The 19,407-nt window shown below is 40.6% G+C and overlaps 1 long non-coding RNA gene across 2 annotated transcripts in view; it reads right to left on the reverse strand.

Moving 5' to 3' along the window:
- Positions 1–1,025: 1,025 nt before the first annotated feature.
- Positions 1,026–19,407, reverse strand: part of LOC113921437 — a 30,019-nt gene continuing 11,637 nt past the window's right edge. The window contains exon 4 of one of the 2 annotated variants that reach the window (XR_003519687.1): positions 1,026–1,583. This is a non-coding gene — a long non-coding RNA (uncharacterized LOC113921437). Of the gene's footprint in view, positions 1,584–5,916; positions 5,970–19,407 lie in introns of those variants that run through there. The other variant, XR_003519688.1, reaches the window with a different exon arrangement.

The following is a 19,407-nucleotide window of genomic DNA, read 5'->3' on the forward strand; positions in this document are numbered from 1 at the left end:
GGGAAACATAGTCTTTCACTGGGAGCCACATGTCCAAATATAACCATATTACCTAGTAAGTTAGCAACTGGCAATATCCTCCATGCTCTTGTAAGAAAAAATACTTTTTACATGTTTTAACTTATAAACAGATATATGGGAGGGTGGGTTTCCTTGAGCATTTCTTTTTTTTTTTTCTTAAGGTTTTATTTATTTATTTGTCAGAGAGAGAGAGAGAGAGAGAGCACAAGCGGGGGGAATGGCAGGCAGAGGGAGAAGCAGGCTCCCCGCCGAGCAAGGAGCCCAATGTGGGGCTCGATCCCAGGACCCTGGGATCATGACTTGAGCCAAAGCCAGACACTTAACCAACTGAGCCACCCAGGTGTCCCTTCCTGAGCATTTCTTAATGTACAAACTTCATAAGCATTTTAATTATTTTTATGTGTTTTAGTTAGATGAAATATATTTTTAAGTTGCAAACCTAAAGCACATAACCTAAGCTAGGGTGGAAACAGGGAATTAGCTCACCACAAGGTTGTGAATTAGGTAAAATTTATTTCTGTCTCTACAACATTTTCATTTCTACTCATTTTTTAAAATATCTTCTCCTCTTCTCTCCCATTTTATGAGCTTGCATCTTTTATCCTCTATTTCCATTTTATTTTGAACATTTTCAAACATACAGAAAAGTTTTTAAAAATAGTATATTATATACCCTCCACCTAGATTCAAAAATTGTTAATTGTTGGGGCGCCTGGGTGGCTCAGTTGGTTAAGCGTCTGCCTTCAGCTCAGGTCATGATCTCAGGGTCCTGGGATGGAGCCCTGCATCGAGCTCCCTGCTCAGCAGGGAGCCTGCTCCTCCCTCTCCTTCTGCCTGAAGCTCTCTCTACTTGTGCTTGCTCTCTCTCTCTGTCAAATGAATAAATAAAATCTTTTTAAAAAATTGTAAATTGTTAACATTTGCTTTATCCCTCTTTATTTTATATCTATATATACATTTGTCACAAGCACACTATGAATGCGCAGATATGAGTTGTGTCTTTCCACAATGTTGGTTTTATTAATCATAAAGCAAGGCTAACATAATTACAAAGCAGGTTCAGGATTCCAAACTCAATGACATTTTGTTACACATTTAACTTGGTTTCATACACATTAAACAAAGCAAAGCACAACACAAAGTCATACAACAAAGGGTGAGAAGTTAATAACAAACATGAAGTCAGTCCATGAGCACAGTTGAGATGAGGCCTCAGTCCAGTCCAGGGCAGCTCTCAGTGCGTGCTGTCTATTTTGTTCTAGCAGTGGAGGATCTCTATTATGTTCAGAGATCAATCAGGCAGAGCCTTTGGCACCAGTTGTCTCTTCAATGTGGTGAGATGTGAAAGGATCAGTATCTGCAGTCTGACAGTTTGCTGCGAAAGTCCTCAAAGGAGTTTAATCAGTCTTGGGCCTTTGCAGGCCTCTTCTGGTTCTGCTGGTTATCAGTTCTGGACGTCATTTGGGCATCTGTGCTGGTTTCAGCAATATCTGGTCTTAGCTACTACGCCCTTGGCTGCTGACATGAGTCACTGCTTGACGTGAGTGACTCCATCTTGCTCTCTACAATATTTTTAAACAATTTGAATGTAAGTTACAGATATCATGAAACTTCACCCCAAGATACTTCAGCATGTACATCCAAAGAAATAAGACATTCTCTCACATAATTACATTATCACTCTTAAGAAAATTAACAATAATTCCCTAATATCTGATAGGCTTTCGGTATTTAATTTCCTAATCATTTCTCTTTTTAAAAGATTTTATTTATCCATTCGAAAGAGAGAGTGAGAGAGAGAGAGAGAGAGAGAGCACAAGTAGGGGGAGGGGGAGAAGCAGACTCCTTTGCCAAGCAGGGAGCCTGATGTGGGGCTCAACGCGGGGCTCCATCCCAGGACCCTGGGATCATGACCCGAGTGAAGGCAGTCACTTAACCAACTGAGCCACTCAGGTGCCCCAATTTCCTAATCATTTCAAAAATATTTTGCATAGGGGTGCCTGGCTGGCTCAGTAGAGCATGCGACTCTTGATCTCTCCATCTCAAGGTCATGAGTTCAAGTCCCAAATTGCGTGTGGAGCCAACTTAAAAATTTTTTTAAATGTTCTGTACAGCTGATTTTTCTGTAAAATGCATCTTTTAGTTTGGCAACAGACCTTTTCAACTTTGAATGAACCTTCTTAACATCTAAGTAATATCTGTGTTTATCTAGACTTTTTATTTCTCCTTGTGTAATTAAAGGTTTTGCATCCAATTAATTCAAAGACAGGAGGGGAGAAGACTTGCGTTTTTTCCATTCTATTAAGTGGGTCTTTTGCTTGTACCTAATATTAAATTAGACCTAATGCTGTTGCTAAAAGGATGTAGGTCTTAGTGATTTTAAATAAAAGGGGTGGATTATAGGGTATTCTGGGACTCTCTGTGCCCATTTTAGGCCACATTTGACCTCTTAGCTTTCTTTTCAGTTTTTCAAGATTTTCAAGATTCTACCTATGTTTACCGACTAGTCAATATGTGCTAGGGACATATAATTAAGATAGACATGGTCTCTGCCCTCAAGGGAGAAAAATCACTTAATAGTTTCAATAAGAAAAAAACAATCATGTTTACTGAAAATGTACTATACAAGAGCTCAGAACTGGTATTCCCTTTAATCCCAGCCTCCATCTTTTGTGTTCCCTGGCCCTGAGGTCTCCATATGTCAGACATCTGGGTGTCATTGTTATATGCCATCTCCCCGCCTCCCCCATGCAGTGCCTTAGCCTGGTGCTCCAACTCTCCAGTCCTGCAGCATTGATGCTATGTATTCACCCCTAAAGCACCAATATATAAGTTCTAGGCACAAAAGTCCTGGAGCCTCAAGCCCTTTGGTTCCACGACTCCTGGATTATGACTGGGGAAAAGAGAGTAACTGCCCAAATGTTTTAGTCAGCTATTGCTGCAAAAATTCTGCAGAATACACCACTCCAAATTCAGTGGTTTAAAACTACAAGCATTCAAAAATAAATAAATAGGGGTGCCCGGCTGGCTCAGTTGGAAAAGCATGCGACTCTTGTTCTTGGCCTTTGGAGCCCCACATTGGTATAGAGATTACTTAAAAATAAAATATTTTAAAATAAAAAAAAGCATTCATTTTCTTTTACAGGTCTGTGGGTTGCTTGCTCCTTGGCTATTCCAGGCAAGATACTTTTTTTTTTTTTTAAGATTCTTATCTCTAGTCTCTGGGTTCCAAGTTCTAGGTCGAAGGTTGGGTTCACATGTGCTCCATGTGTTTGTATAGCAGCTACCCAGGTCAAATTGCCACAGCACAAGAAGACAAGAGGCCTGTGTTCATATAATTTCCTATTCCATCATCATATACTGTTGATTAAAGCAAGTCACATGGCCAACCTCCAAGTCAGTAGGGCAGGGAAATAGAGTATGCCAACTCAGAAGGGGAGTAGAGTGAATTTTTGTGGAACACTAATATATTAGACCAAGATTTCCAGGAAAAAAGGCACAGAAGCGGGTAGAAAGGATAGATTCAAGGGTAGGACACATAAAAGCTAATTCTGGCCATGATTAGAGCTGGAAAAGCCCTCCCAAAACACTACCAACCAGGAAGTAATATGGAGGACCCACCTTAAGTGTGTGTAATGATAATAGTGATGAAATGCTATATCATAAAAAAATTCATCATAGCCATCAAAAAAAAAATGAAATCTTGCCATTTGCAATGACATGGATGGAACTAGAGGGTATCATGCTAAGTGAAATAAGTCAATCAGAAAAAGATAATTATCATATGATCTCACTGATTATGCAGAATTTAAGAAACAAGGCAGAGGATCGTAAGGGAAGAGAGGGAAAAATGAAACAAGACAAAACCAGAGAGGGAGACAAACCATAAGAGATTCTTAATCTCAGGAAACAAACTGAGGGTTGCTGGAGTGGTGGGGGTGGGAGGGATGGGGTGGCTGGGTGATAGACATTGGGGAGGGTATGTGCTATGGTGAGTGCTGTGAATTGTGTATAAGACTGTTGAATCACAGACCTGTACCCCTGAAACAAATAATACATTTTATGTTAATTTTAAAAATAAATTAAATAAATAAATAAATTCATAAACATTGGTACTGCTGAGAGAGATGAAGAATCAACAAATGAGGAAAATATTACAATTTTATTTTTTATTGTATAAGATAAATTATACCTCCTTGCTTGGGCTGCTTACCTTTTTTTTTTTTTTAAGATTTTATTCATTTATTTAACAGAGACACAGCGAGAGAGGGAACACAAGCAGGGGGAGTGGGAGAGGGAGAAGCAGGTTTCCCACAGAGCAGGGAGCCCAATGCAGGGTTCCATCCCAGGACCCTGGGATCATGACCTGAGGTGAAGGCAGACACTTTAATGACTGAGCCACCCAGGTGCCCCGGCTGCTTACCTTTTATGATTCACAATGTAGGTACAATAACTACTACAAATATCATTAGATATGTCAAATTGTGTTATTTTACTTATAGTAGAAAAGTTTATATGCTGTTTATAGATTTTTGCCATGCAATTTGATTTTTTGCTCATAACTAGAGGGATCCATGATCCAAACTAGAGTGGAAGCTAAGATAATAGAAAGAAAAGAATATAATAGCTATTTTGCAGAAATTATTAATAGAAAAAATGGTTAAACAATTGGATTAGATTTAAGAGATAGATAAATCCAAGATATTTTTGTATACAAGCCTATGTGACTTCTTGAATAGTATAATCAACAAAAGCCAGAGAGTTGTGAGGGGTCTGAGAAATAATCTATGATATTGTGATTTACAATAAAAAATATGTATTTGGTCTTTAACTCATTCCTGGCACAGAGCTCCTGAAACCCTTGTAAATTTCTAAGAGATAAGGGCCCTGGGAGAATCTTTTGTTCTAATGAGGCTACTCTAGGTGGGCTCCCGGATGGCTTTTGGATGCAGGCTGGTAACGGGAAAGACTAAGCCATGATTAGAAATTTGGAATTTTCAGCCTCACACCCCACACCCCAGGGGAGAGGGGCTAGAAATGGAGTTAATAATTGATCACTGGTATATGAGGAAGTCTCCATAAAATCCCAATAATATGGGGTTCAGAGTGCTTCCAGGGTTGGTGAACACATCCACACACCCCAAATCTAAGGAGACAGAAGCTCCTGTGCTCAGGACCCTCCCATACCTCGCCCTATGTATCTCTTCATCTGGCTTTTCATCTGTGTCTTTCATCATACTACTTAAAAAACTGATAAACATGTTTCCCTGGGTTTTGTGAGCCACTTTATCAAATTAATTGAACCTGAGAAGCGGGTCATGGGAAACTCAGATTTACTGTTGGTCAGAAGCACAGGTGACAACCTGGATTTGTGGTTGGCCTCTGAATTGGGGTGGGAGTAGTTTTGTGGGACTGAGGACTTAAGCTGTGGGATCTGATGCTATTTCCACGTAGATAGGGTCAGAACTGAATTGAGTTAAATTGTAGGACACCCAGCTGGGGTCGGAGAATTGCTTGGACTAGAGAGAAAACTCCCATACATTGAAATTGGGTGCAGAATCTTAAGACTGTCAACTGTTCTTCTCAATCCTATGCAACACATGCTGCTTCTGTCATCCAGATTGCCTTGTGACTTGTTTTGACCAATGACCTATGGCAAAAGTTATATTGTGCAGTTATGCTGTGCAGTTAAGGACCTTTCTGTTAAGGGGCCTTCTTGAACATTTCAGCCTCAGCGGAGCTCCCAGCTGAATGTAGCCAGAAGAGTAGTCCTAGTCAATACCATGTTAGCACGGACGCCTGGGTGGCTCAGTTGGTTAAGCATTTACCTTTGGCTTAGGTCATGACCCCAGGGTCCTGGGATCAAGTCCCACATTGGGCTTCTTGCTCAGTGGGGAGCCTGCTTCTCCCTCTGCCACTCCCTCTGCTTGTGCTCTCTCGCTTTCTCTCTGTCAAATAAATAAATAAGATCTTTTAAAAAATAAAATAAAGTTAAGCATACATTTATAGCACAACCCAACAGTTCCGCTCTTTGGTATTCATCCAAAGGAAATGAAAACATATACCTATGCAAGGACTTGATCCTGAATATTTATAGCAATTTTATTCTTAATAGCTCTAAACTGGACTCAACCCAAATGTCCATCAAGAGGTGAATGAAGGGGCGCCTGGGTGACTCAATCAGTTGGGCATCAGACTCTTGATTTTGGCTCAGGTCATGATATCAGGGTTCTGAGATAGAGCCCCAGGCCAAGCTCCACACTGGGCATGGAGCCTGCCTCTCTCTCCCTCTCCCTCTGCACTGCCCCCCACTTCTCTCTCTCTCTCTCAAAAAAAGAAAAAAAGAGGTGAATGGATAAGCAAATAGGTTTCCTTTTATTGCTAAGTAGCATTTCATGGTATGGATGTACCATTCAGTGTACCACATTGTTTTCTATTCTCTCTCTCTCTCTCTCAAATAAATAAATAAATAAATAAATAAATAAATAAATAAATAAATAAATAAATCTTTAAAATGGCTATACATGGGACGTCTGGTTGGCTCAGTCGTTAAGGGTCTGCCTTTGGCTCAGGTCATGATCCCTGGGTCCTGTGATCAAGTCTCGCATCGGGCTCCTTGCTCAGCCGGGAGCCTGCTTCTCCCACTGCCTGCTGCTCTCCTTGCTTGTGTGCTCTCATTCTCTCTCTCTTGCTCACTCTCTCTCTCAAATAAATAAATAATATCTTAAAAAAATAAAAAATAAAAATAAATAAAAAAATAAAATGGCTATACAGGAGTGCCAGGCTGGCTCACTCGGTAGAGCATGTGATTCTTTTTTTTTTTTGAAGAGTTTTATTTTATTTATTTTATTCATTTATTTGGAGCATGAGTGGGGTGAGAGGCAGAGGAAAAAGAGAGAATCTTTTTTTTTTTAAAGATTTTATTTATTTGACAAAGAGAGAGAGACAGCGAGAGAGGGAACACAAGCAGGGGGAGTGGGAGAGGGAGAAGCAGGCCTCCTGCCGAGCAGGGAGCCTGATGCGGGGCTTGATCCCAGGATCCTGGGATCATGACCTGAGCTGAAGGCAGACGCTTAATGACTGAGCCACCCAGGCACCCCAAGAAGAGAGAATCTTAAGCAGTCTCTGCACTGTCAAGCCCGACATGGGGCTCGATCTCATCACCCTGAGATCATGACCTGAGCTGAAATCAAGAGTCAGATGCTTAACTGACTGAGCCACCCAGGTGCCCCGAGCATGTGACTGTTGATCTCAGGGTTGTGAGTTCAAGCCCCACATGGGGTGTAGAAATTACTTTAAAATAAATAAACTTCAAAAAAATAAATAAAATGGCTGTACAGTTTGTACTTCCACCAGCAACTCCTAATTTTTATGAACTGAATTGTGTCCTCCCCACCCGAATTTATCTGTTGAAGCCCTAACCCCCAATGTGACTATATTTGGAGATATATCCTTTAAAGATATAATAAAGGCTAAATGAATTCATGAGGGTAAGGACCTAATCCAATAGGACTAGTGTCCTTACAAGAAGAGAAGAGACACCAGAAGTCCACACCCAAAGGAAAGGTCTAGTGAGGACACAGTGATATGGCGGTGATACGGTGGCCATCTACAAGTCAGGAAGAGAGGCTTCACCAGAAACCAGCTCTGTCAGCACCTTGATTTTTGACCTCCAGCCCCCAGAACAGTGAAAAAAAATCTTCTGTTGCTTATGCCTCCAAGACATATTCTGTGATAGCAGCCAGAGCAGACTAATCCAGGTATATAGTGGTATTTCATTGTGGTTTTAGTTTTCATTTCCTTAGTGATTAATAATCTTAAACCTCTGTTTGTGTATTTATATGACATCTCTAGCTCTTGTGATGTATCTGTATATAATTATGAATATTAGTGCATCAAAACCAATTTTTGCTCTACAAATTTCTTAATTTGTTAGGATAGTTGTTTCTACCATGATGCTGTGATTCATCAGCATTTGTATTTGCATAATCTTTGTAAAACTTAGGTTTCTTTTTCTGTTTTAGATATAAGGTTTGGTTTTTTTTTTAAAGATTTTATTTATTTATTTGACAGAGAGAGACAGCAAGAGAAAGAACACAAGCAGGGGGAGTGGGAGAGAGAGAAGCAGGCTTCCCGCTGAGCAAGGAGCCGGATGTGGGGCTCGATCTCAAGACCCTGGGATCATGACCTGAGCTGAAGGCAGTTGCTTAACGACTGAGCCACCCAGGTGCCCCCCAAATTAGGTTTCAATGCTGAAATTTTTAAATGAAATTTACAATAGCCTTCACAATGTTAGATGTTCACATGTTTCACCTTAGACAGAATGACCTTCCAAAAACTTTATATTGATTTCGTGAGTTAGATGAAAAAAAAAAAACTATTATTGAAATGAATGGATTTTCTGTTTGAAGCATCTAATAACACTGACATAAAAGCAGGCACCATTTTAACTGTAAAATCTTATTCTGCTAATGGAGCCAACACACTAACAGCTATTGCTCCACTTTTCATAAGTGCATAAGAAAGCATTCAATAAAAAATGAGTAAATTAATTGAAACAGTCATTTGATCTAATGCATCACATAGTGGTAGGTAAGTCGGCTTTCTACACCTGCTCATGTTAAATTTTTGTCTTTCAGCATAGTCTTTTTACTTTTTTATTTTTATTTCTTTAAAGATTTTACTTATTTGACAGAGAGACACAGTGAGAGAGGGAACACAAGCAGGGAGAAGCAGGCTGCCCCCTGAGCAGGGAGCCTGATGTGGGGCTCGATCCCAGGACCCTGGGATCGTGACCTGAGCCGAAGGCAGATGCTTAACGACTAAGCCACCCAGGCGCCCCGGGCATAGTCTTTTTAAAAAAAGTGCTCCCTTTTGAAGTAGATGCCAACGCTTTTTCAACTGATTCGTCTTTTGGATTTTTAGTAGTTGGTACAATCACTGTGGCCCCCATAGTGGATGTAAATAGTGGCAAACACATTGCACAAGTTACACTTCCATCATCGATGGAAATACAGTACTTAATTTTTCATTAAACATGCATGTTATGGTTGAATTATGTTGTGTTCTTCTCCAAAATTCATGTATGTTAAAGTCCTAGACTCCAGTACGACAGAATGTGTTCTTATTTGGGTGTAGGGTTTTGCAGATTTTTTAATTTTTATTTTTTTTAAAGATCTTATTTATTTGACAGAGAGAGACAGCGAGAGAGGGAACACAAGCAGGGGGGAGTGGGAGAGGGAGAAGCAGGCTTCCCGCTGAGCAGGGAGCCCAACACGGGGCTCAATCCCAGGACCCTGGGGTCATGACCTGAGCCAAAAGCAGATGCTTAACAACTGAGCTACCCAGGCGCCCCGGGTTTTGCAGATTTAATTAGTTAAGATGAGGTATACTGGAGTAGGGTGGGCCCCTAATCCAATATGACTGGTGTCCTTATCAAAAGGCTAAATCTGGATACAGGCACATACACAAGGAGAATATCATGTGAAGATAGAGATTGGGGTGATGCCAAAAGATGCTAGCAAATGACCAAAAGCTAGGGGACAGGCATGGAATAGATTCTCCTAAACAGCCCTCAGAAAAAACCTGCCCTCCCAATACTTCTTTTCAGACTTCCAGCCTCCAGAATTGTGAGAAAACAAATTTCTGTTGTTCAAGCCTCCCAGTTTGTGGTACTTGTTATATGGAAGCCCTAGAAAACTAGTATCTGGGTCCATGTGTTGGAAGTAACCACATAATAGGAAGTTCTCTTAATTTACTATCCTGTAGAAGAAAATGCTAATTTAAAGAGGAGTAAAAATGTGATACTTGAAGCTTACATATGTATTGTTTTTTTTTTTTTTTTTTTTTTTTACAGAGTGTACTTGGTTTATTTGAGGAACAGTAAAAAGTCAAGGGGTTAGAACACTAAAGACAGGTAAAGGGTAGATCATGTTTGTGATGATTAATTTTACATGTCAACTTGATTGGGCTAAGGGACACTCAGACAGCTGGTAAAACATTAATTCTGGATGTGTCCGCGAGAATGTTTCCAGAAAACATTACCATTTGCATCAATAGACTGAGTAAAGAAGATCTACCTTTACCAATAGGGACAGACATCATCCAATCCACTGAGAGGCCAGTTGAACAAAAATGTGGAGGAAGGATGAATTCTCTCTCTCTTTCTTCTTGAGCTGAGACATCCATCTTCTCTAGTCCTCAGACATCGGAGCTTCTGGTTCTCAGGCCTTCAGATTCTGGGACATCCTCCAGCACACCACCCCTCCCTTCTCAGGCCTTCAGCCATTGGCTCCCCTGGTTCTCAGGCCTTCTGACACAGACTGAATTATACCTGCTTGCAGACGGCAGATCATGGGACTTCTCATCCTCCCCTTAGAGTCTTTCAAGGCATTCTTGGAAACATGTCACTCTTCTAGGGTTTCCAGATAAAATACAGGATGCCCAGCAACATTTGAATTTCAGACAAACATTACAAGGGACACACATCTCCTCCAACTGCAGGACTTTCTCAGATGGCTGCCATGTTCTTTACAGGATTGGAGATCAGCTTTTGCTCAACAGCGAACAAGCAGACGCCAGAGGCGAGCCTGAAGCTTACATATGTATTGTTAATAGATCAATAGTCTCGGGGCGCCTGGGTGGCTCAGTCAGTAGGGCATCTGACTCTTGATTTCGGCTTGGGTTGTGATCTCAGGATTGTGAGATCTGGCCCCATGTGAGGCTCATCGCTCAGCGCTGGGTCTACTTGAGATTCTCTCCCTTTCCCTCTGCCCCTCCCTGCTCATGCTTTCTCTCTCTCTCTCAGTCCTTAAGCGTCTCCCTTCGGCTAGGGAGGTAGGCCACTAAATTTTGGGGTTCATTTTTATGCAGCAATAGATAATTAAAGCATCATCATAAGGATTTTGGCTTTTACTCTGAGTGAAATGGTTCTATGAACTGAATTGTGTCTCCTCCCTGCCCCTTCCATTCAGATGTTGAACCCCCCATGTGATTGTATTGAAGATAGAGCCTTTATAGAAGTAAGGTTAAATGAAGTCATAAGGGTAGGGCTCTGATCCAATAGTATTAGCGTTCTAATAAGAAAAACCACCCAGAGAGTTTCTTCACATTTTCTCTGATATGTGAGGACATAACGAGAAGACAGTCTTCAAGCCAGGAGGGGAGCTTTCACCAGAACCCAAGCAGGCTGGCACCCTGATCTTGGATTTCTGGTCTCTAGAACTGTGAAAAAACAAAGTTCTGTTGGTTGAGGCACCCCGTTTATGGTATTTTGTTATGGTGGCCCAGGCTGACTGATACATATAGGAAGATAATAGTTTTTGAGCCAAGAAGTAACATCATCTGACCTTTCAAAAAAATTATTCTGGCTGCTACATTGAAAAAAACAAAGAGAAAACCTAGAGGTAGCTGAGGGAAGAAACAAGAAGACCAGTTAGAAAGGTGGTGGAATGATCTAGATAAGATATAATAGTGGCTTGGACCACTTAGGTAGTAGCTATGCAGATGATGAGAAATGATAAGAATCTGATTTATGAATCTACAAACAAGGTTGCTGACAAATTGAATGTGACGTACAAAAGAGACAGTCAAGGATGGCTCAAAGTTTTTTTGCCTGAGCAAGTAGACAGGTGAGATCATTTAATGAGATGGGGAAGAATGCGAACAGCAATTTGGGGAGGACTGACTAGTAAGATCAGGAAATCTGTTTGAGAATATTAGGTTTGAAATACCTGTTATGATTCTGCACCCAATGTTGATGTATGGGTTTTTTCCCCACAATTCTCTAACACCAGCTGGGTATCATACAATTTAATTCATTTCTGACACTATCTACCTGATAGTAGTGTCAGATCCCACGGGATAGGGACTCAGTCCTTCACGACTGCCCTCCCCCCACTTCAGATGGCAGGGCAAATCCAGGTAGTCACTAATGTTTCTCACCAAATGACTATGGGTTGGAGACTCCAACATAACCCCCTCCTTGGGTTTGATTAACTTGCCAGAGTGATTCAGATAACTTAGAGAACATTTTACTTGCTAGATTACCAGTTTATTATGAAAGGTTAATTCAGGAGCAGCCAGATGGAAGAGATGCACAGGGCAAGGTATGTAGGAAAGGACATGGAGCTTCTGTGTCCTCTCCAGGAGTGCCACTGTCCCCGAATCTCCATGTGTTCACAAACTTGGTGGCTCTCTGACCCTAGCCTTTTGAGTTTTTATGAAGACTCCAATTCTGTAGGCATGATTGATCAAGTCACTGGCAATAAATTCAACTTCCTGCCTCCCTTCCCCAGAGGTCAGGGGGGTAGGACTGAAAATTCCAACTGTCCAATCACCAGGTTGGTTCCCCTTGCAGACAGCCCCCATTCTTGGTGCTTTCCAAAAGTCTCCTCTTTAACATAATCTTAGAGGTGGTTGAAAGAGGTTGGTTTTGAATATCAAGATACATTTATCACTCTTTTTTTTAAAGATTTATTTATTTATTTAAGAGAATGAGAGAGAGAGTACATGAGAGGGGGGAGGATCAGAGGGAGAAGCAGACTCCCCGCTGATGCGGGACTCCAGGATCATGACCTGAGCCGAAGGCAGTTGCTTAACCAACTGAGCCACCCAGGCGCCCTACATTTATCACTCTTATTACTCAGGAAATTCCAAGGGTTTTAGGTGCTGTATGCCAGAAATGAGATGAAGACCAAATACATATTTCTTATAAATTACAATATTATACCTATACACATCCATTCAACAAGAGAAATATTCAGTCTGGAGACATAAATTTAGGAGTTGTGAGAATACCTAATTTAAAGCCACAAAGATATCTAGGAACTGAGAGTAAACTGAGAAGGGGAAATACAAAGATTAAGTCCTGGGACCCTTGAATGTTCAGAGCAACTACTCAAATTATGGTTTGTGGCTCCATGGGGTTCTTTGAGATCTTTACATGGGGGCCTGGAGGTCAGAACTATTTTTGTAATAATTCACAAACAGTATCTGCCTTTAAAAAAAACTGTATTAACAATTGCTTTGGAAATACAAAAACAATGGTGGGTAAACCTGCTGCCACTTTAGCACAAATCAAGACAGTATCATTGAACTCTATTAGAAACCACTGTACTTTTCATCACTGCTCTTGTAGTTAAAATAAAGGTGTCAGTTTCATTGAAAAATGTTCTTGAGGACAGAGTAAACATTACTCATTAAATCTCAACCCTTCAGTACATATTTATTTAGCATTCTATCAACATGGAAAGTCATTTTATAGCCAAAGAACTAGGCTTGTCTTAAAGAAAGACACTTGTGCCACTGTTTGAATCGCAAGTTGAACTAACTGATATTTTTCATGGAACACAATTTTTACTTGAAAAAAAAATGACTAACAGAAAAAAATATGCTTTTTCAGGCTTGGGTTTTTAACAGACATTTTCTTAAATGAACCAAGTGACCTTGCTACTTCAAGGAAAACAACTGATGGCATTCATTACCGGTGATAAAATTTGAACTTTCGGGCAAAACTTAGAATTTTGGAAGACTTATAGATGCCCCTGTGAGCTTGACAGATTCCCAATACTTGTTTGATGAGATGGATGGTGATAATAGCAAATCTAATTTTTTTTGATATCATATAATGAGATGTGCAGACATTGGGAAGATCTGCATAATTCAGGGAAACAATATTTTCTTTTTTTTTAAGATTTTATTTTCTTAAGTAATCTCTACACCCAGTGTGGGGCTCAAATTCATGACCCTGAGATCAAGAGTAGCATGCTCTTGGGGCACTTGGGTGGCTCAGTCGGTTAAGCCTCCAACTCTTGGTTTTAGCTCAGGTCATGATCTCAGGGTCCTGAGATGGAGCCCTGTATAGGGGCTTCATGCTCAGTGGGGAGTATGCTTGAGATTCTCTCCCTCAGCCTCTGTCCCTCACCCCCCTCGGGCTCTTTCTCTCTCAGATAAATATTAAAAAAGAAATACTCCTTCCTTTTCCAAATACATATCTGTGTGAGGTCAGATGTTCTTCATATGCTTCAACCAAAACAACCTGTTACAATAGATTAGCTTTTAAACTGGACTAGGTAGTGGGCAAATTTTTTTCCATAAAAGTCCGTATACTAAAAAAGTCCATATTTTAGGATTTGCAGGCTATATGATCTTTGTCACAAATATGCAACTCTTCCATTGTAGTGAAAAAGCTGCCATAAACATACAGAAGTGAATGCGTATGGCTGTGTTCCAGTAAATCCAGCAAAATAGGCAGTGGGCTGAATTTGGCCTGTAGGCTATAGTTTGTGGATCGCTAGACCTCCAAGATGGACATTAAAGAGATTTTTAAAAATGTAAAACAATGTCAGTCTTATCACAGATTTGTTTTGGAAAAGACAGTTTTCTTTTTCACAAAAATGATATTTATATTAACATGTAATTGAATTATAATTATTATTTTTAAATGAATCAATAGATAATTATTATAAAAGCCTCAATTTTAATTTCTTTTTTTTAAAGATTTTATTTATTTATTTCAGAGAGAGAGAAAATGAGAGATAGAAAGCACGAGAGGGAAGAGGGTCAGAGGGAGAAGCAGACTCTCCACTGAGCAGGAAGCCCGATGTGGGACTCGATCCTGGGACTCCAGGATCATGACCTAAGCTGAAGGCAGTCGCTTAACCAACTGAGCCACCCAGGCGGCCCTCAATTTTAATTTGCAGTGGAGTAAATATTAATAGATACAAGCCACATAACCAAAAGCTTTTTGATGTTCTCCATAATTTTTAAGATAGTGTAAAGGGGTTCCTGGGACTAAAAAGTTTGAGTAGTAGTAGTAGTTTAAAAGTTGGAGGTTTAGGGGCACCTGGGTGGCTCAGTGGGTTGAGCGTCTAACTTTGGCTCAGGTCATGATCCCGGGGTCCTGGGATGGAGCCCTGCATCGGGCTCCCTGCTCAGCAGGAAGCCTGCTTCTCCCTCTGCCTCTGCCCCTCTGCCCACTTGTGTGTTCTCTCTCTCTCTCTCTTTCAAATAAATAAATAAATAAATAAATCTTTAAAAAAAAAATCTTTGTAAAAAAGTTGGAGGTTTAAAGTTTAAAAGTTGGGGACATGAGAAGGAACCAGCGAGACAGCTCACGACAACGTAGGAAAACTGGAAATGTGAATTCCTGGAAGCCAAGTCAAGAAATTCTTTCAAGGAAGATGGTGTGAGGTTAACTATGTCCATTGAGAATAACCTTGTCAAAATGCTAATGAAGAAACCAACAGACAGGGAAGTGTTAAGCTTCAAGGGAGAGAAGGACTAATCATTTTTTGAAGGACACTGGAGAAGAGGAAGGTGATGGTATCAGAGCACTGGTTGAAGACTTTGTTTTAATGAGTGAAAAGTCCCACTTCTATTGAAACAAGAGGTAGTAAATAAAGGATGAGGGCAACTGCAGACACATTTGTAGGTGCGGAAGCAGGAAACTGAGGGAGTGCCAATCTGATGGCTTCTATTTTCGCTTAGGAGTAGGAGGCTGACGCATCTGTTGAGATGAGGGGGTGAAATGTTTGGAGGCATAGAGGATGAACAAAGTGAAAGGCTGGAGAAAAGAGAGCTAAGGAAATTAGAAGGGAGTCCAGGTAATGTTGAGTTTCCAGGTGGGATTTAGGATCATGAATATATCATTCAATGCACCAATCTGTATAATTGTTGGTTTTTCTCTAGCAAGTATTTAACAGTCCAAGCGTTAGTAAAGACTTACAGGCAACAGACCTGCTGGACAGGGGTAGGTAAGTATTTTTCTGTAAAGAGACAGATAGTACATATTTTAGGATTTGTGGGCCAGATGGTCTCTATCACAGCTATTCAACTCAGCCTCTGTAGTGTGAAATCAGCCATAGACAATATGTAAACGAATGAGCATGACTATATATTCAAATAAAACTATTTATGGACACTAGAATTTGAATTTAATACAACTTTCATGTGTCATAAAATATCCTTATTTTGAATTTTTTAACCAGTTAAAAATGTAAAAATAATTATTAGCTTGTGAGCCATACAAAAATAGACAGCGGGTAGATTTGATCTGCAGTGCCCACAGTTTGTGAACCTTTTTTTTTAAAATATTTTATTTATTTATTTATTTGAGAGAGAGAATGAGATAGAGAGAGCACACGAGAGGGGGGAGGATCAGAGGGAGAAGCAGACTCCCTGCCGAGCAGGGAGCCCGATGCGGGACTCGATCCCGGGACTCCAGGATCATGACCTGAGCCGAAGGCAGTCGCTTAACCAACTGAGCCACCCAGGCGCCCAGTTTGTGAACCTTTGCATGCACTAGACTGTGGCAGATTATTTTTTTTTTAAGATTTTATTTATTTGTCAGAGAGAGCGAGCTAGCACAAGCAGAGGGAGTGGCAAGCAGAGGGAGAAAGCACAGGCTTTCTGCTGAGCAAGGAGCCCCATACAGGACTTGATCTCAGAACTCTGGGATCATGACTTGAGCCGAAGGCAGTCACTCAACCTACTGAGCTACTCAGGCGTCCCTAGACTGTGGCAGATTAGAAAAAGTTGCACCCGGGCGCCTGCGTGGCTCAGATGGTTAAGCGTCTGCCTTCGGCTCAGGTCATGATCCCAGGGTCCTGGGATCGAGTGCCGCATCAGGCTCCCTGCTCCCTGGGAGCCTGCTTCTCCCTCTGCTTCTCTCTCTCTCTCTCTCCCTTTGTCTCTCATGAATAAAAAATAAAATCTTTAAAAAAAAAAAAAGAAAAGAAAAAGTTGCACCCTCAGGGAAGAACTACCCCAGGACTTTGAATACAGCTTGGGTTGGTTTCCACTTGTTCCCTTTGTAGGGTGCTCTTGTGTAATGTATAACATGCATCTATTTATTTTATTTTTGTTTTTATTTTAAGTAGGTTCTAAACCCCACATTGGGCTTAAACTCATGACCCTGAGATTAAGAGTTGCATGCTCTACTGACTGAGCCAGCCAGGCACCCCAACATGCATCTGTTTATATGATGGTCCTTGCAGAGTTAGTCTATCAGGTGATATGACAAAAGGAAATAGAGCATGGGAATTGAAGATATGGATACAAAATGTCTGAAGTGATGCACCACTGCAATATAAACAGGATAGAAATAGAAGTTAAAGTAGAAAGCAGCTGATAAGACACCCATGTCAGAGGGTCAAGGGCAACTAAGTCTTGATGAGCTCAAGGAACTGATGGTTAACAGAAGTGACTAAGGGAAGAATTGGAAGGAAGAGCAAAGTTCTAGAGTGGTATGTTTGCATGTAAGATTTTAGAGTGAAAGAGCTCCAGGTTAATAACAGGATATGGATGGTTCACCCAGGGGTCAAAGTCTTTGATGAGAAAGAGGTAATGACCAAGTTGTCAGTAAGTGACACTACCAACAAAGGTTAGAGATTGATGTCATGAATCATAAAGGAACAGAAAGAGTACAAATGTAATGATCTGAAAATGGTTCAAGGACAAAGCGAAGATCCATCAGTTGCTCTAACACATGCCTGACACTCCTTGGTCATCTCCCTTCTAAAAACTAGCTCCCAATCTTTTGCTCCTGTGCTCCAAGGAGTTAGGTCCTTCGAGATCCTTTTCTTTCCTCCCATAGAACTGGTCTGGCAGGAAGACAATAGTGTAGTGTATGTAGTCATGCCACATTTCTGCTTAAAATTCTTTTTTTTTTTTAAAAAAAGACTTTATTTATTTATTAGAGAGAGAGAGAGAGCGAGCACAAGCACGGGGAGCAGCAGGCAGAGGGAGAGGCAGACTCCCCCCTGAGATCATGACCTGAGCTGAAGGTAGATGCTTAACCGACTGAGCCACCCAGGCATCCCTCTGCTTAAAGTTCTTGAGTGAATCCCTCTCAGGTTAATTCAACAAGAACTGCTGGTCCCTGCTTACTATTTTAGCCTCTTTTGTAGATTTCCTCCTCCTTTACTCATCATCACCGTGACTAACATTGTGCAAGAGCATAGAATGAACACACTGGTTTTAGAGCTTTACATGTATTATCTCATCCTATATGATGAAGTGGGGTAAATACTATTATTTTATTTATATACTATATTATAGCCAATTTCCCCATTTTCCACTGTCTGGAAGACTCTTCAGTCCCCTTCTCTAGTTACTTCCTGTGGCAGGCTAAATAATGCCCCCTTGTCCCACAGAGACATCCACATCCTAATCCCGAGAACCTCTTACCTTACATGGTAAAAGAGAATTTGCAGATATGATTAGGTTAAGAATTTAAGAATTTTGAAATGGGGTGATTATCCTGGATTATTTGAGTGGGTCCAATGTAATCACAAAGGCCCTCACAAAGAGGGAGGCAGGAGGATCAGAGTGAGAGAGAAGATGAGATATGGAAGTCGAGCAAAGTGATGCCATTGCTGAAAGGGGGCCATCAGCCAAGGAATGTATGTGGTCTACAGAAGTAGGAAAGGGTAAGGAACAGATTCTTCTCTAGAGCATCCAGAAGGAACACAGCCCTGGAACACCTTGATTTTGGACTTCCAATGTCCAGTGACCAGAACTGCAGGAAAATAAATTTGTGCTGTTTTTTTAAATTGATATATAATTGGCATATAACATTATATTAGTTTCAGGTATAAAACATAATTATTTGATATTTGTACATATTGTGAAATTACCACCATGATAAGTTTAATTAACATCCATCACCACACGGTTACATTTTTTTTTCTTGTGATGAGAACTTTTAAGACCTACTCTCTTAACAACTTTCATTAAGTATAGTCACCATGCTGTACAAATACATGTTGTTGTAAGCCACTAAGTTTGTGGTAGTTTGTTACAGCAGCAATAGGAAACACTTCTCAGGGAAGCCTTTTCTGATCTCCCCCCACCCCGCCCCAACCAAATTGGATTAGCCACTCCTCCTCAATGTTTGCTCAACTCCCTGTCCTTGCCTCTCCCATAGCATTTGCCTTGCTGCATTGCATTTCCTTGTTAGGAGCCCATCTCTACCTCTAGGCTGTATGTTCCTCCAACAGGGATCATGTTATATTGTTCCTCCCTATCCCCAGAGCCTAACTTAAAGATACACACCTGCGGCTCAATAGATATTTGTTGGATGATTGAATGAATGAATATGACTTCTCAATCAAAGAGGGCTAAGGTTATGTATTTATATTAAAATCATATGTAGTGGCTATTTAGTTTAAAATGCAACTGAAATTTGTCTTCCTAGCAAGAAAAATAAAAATAAAAAAGGCACAGATTGGACTTTCCTGAATGCCCCATGAACATAAAAGGAAGAAATGGTTACCTCAACAACAATGAGAAATCTGCTTTCCTTAGAGAAACGAAGTAACAAAGCCACAGAGTGAAATAATTAAGAAATTTTGAGGCTTAGCAGGGGCATCTAAGTTTTTTACA

The sequence above is a fragment of the Zalophus californianus genome, chromosome 9 (genome assembly GCF_009762305.2).
Source record: "Zalophus californianus isolate mZalCal1 chromosome 9, mZalCal1.pri.v2, whole genome shotgun sequence".
In the NCBI taxonomy this organism is placed as follows: Eukaryota; Metazoa; Chordata; class Mammalia; order Carnivora; family Otariidae; genus Zalophus; species Zalophus californianus.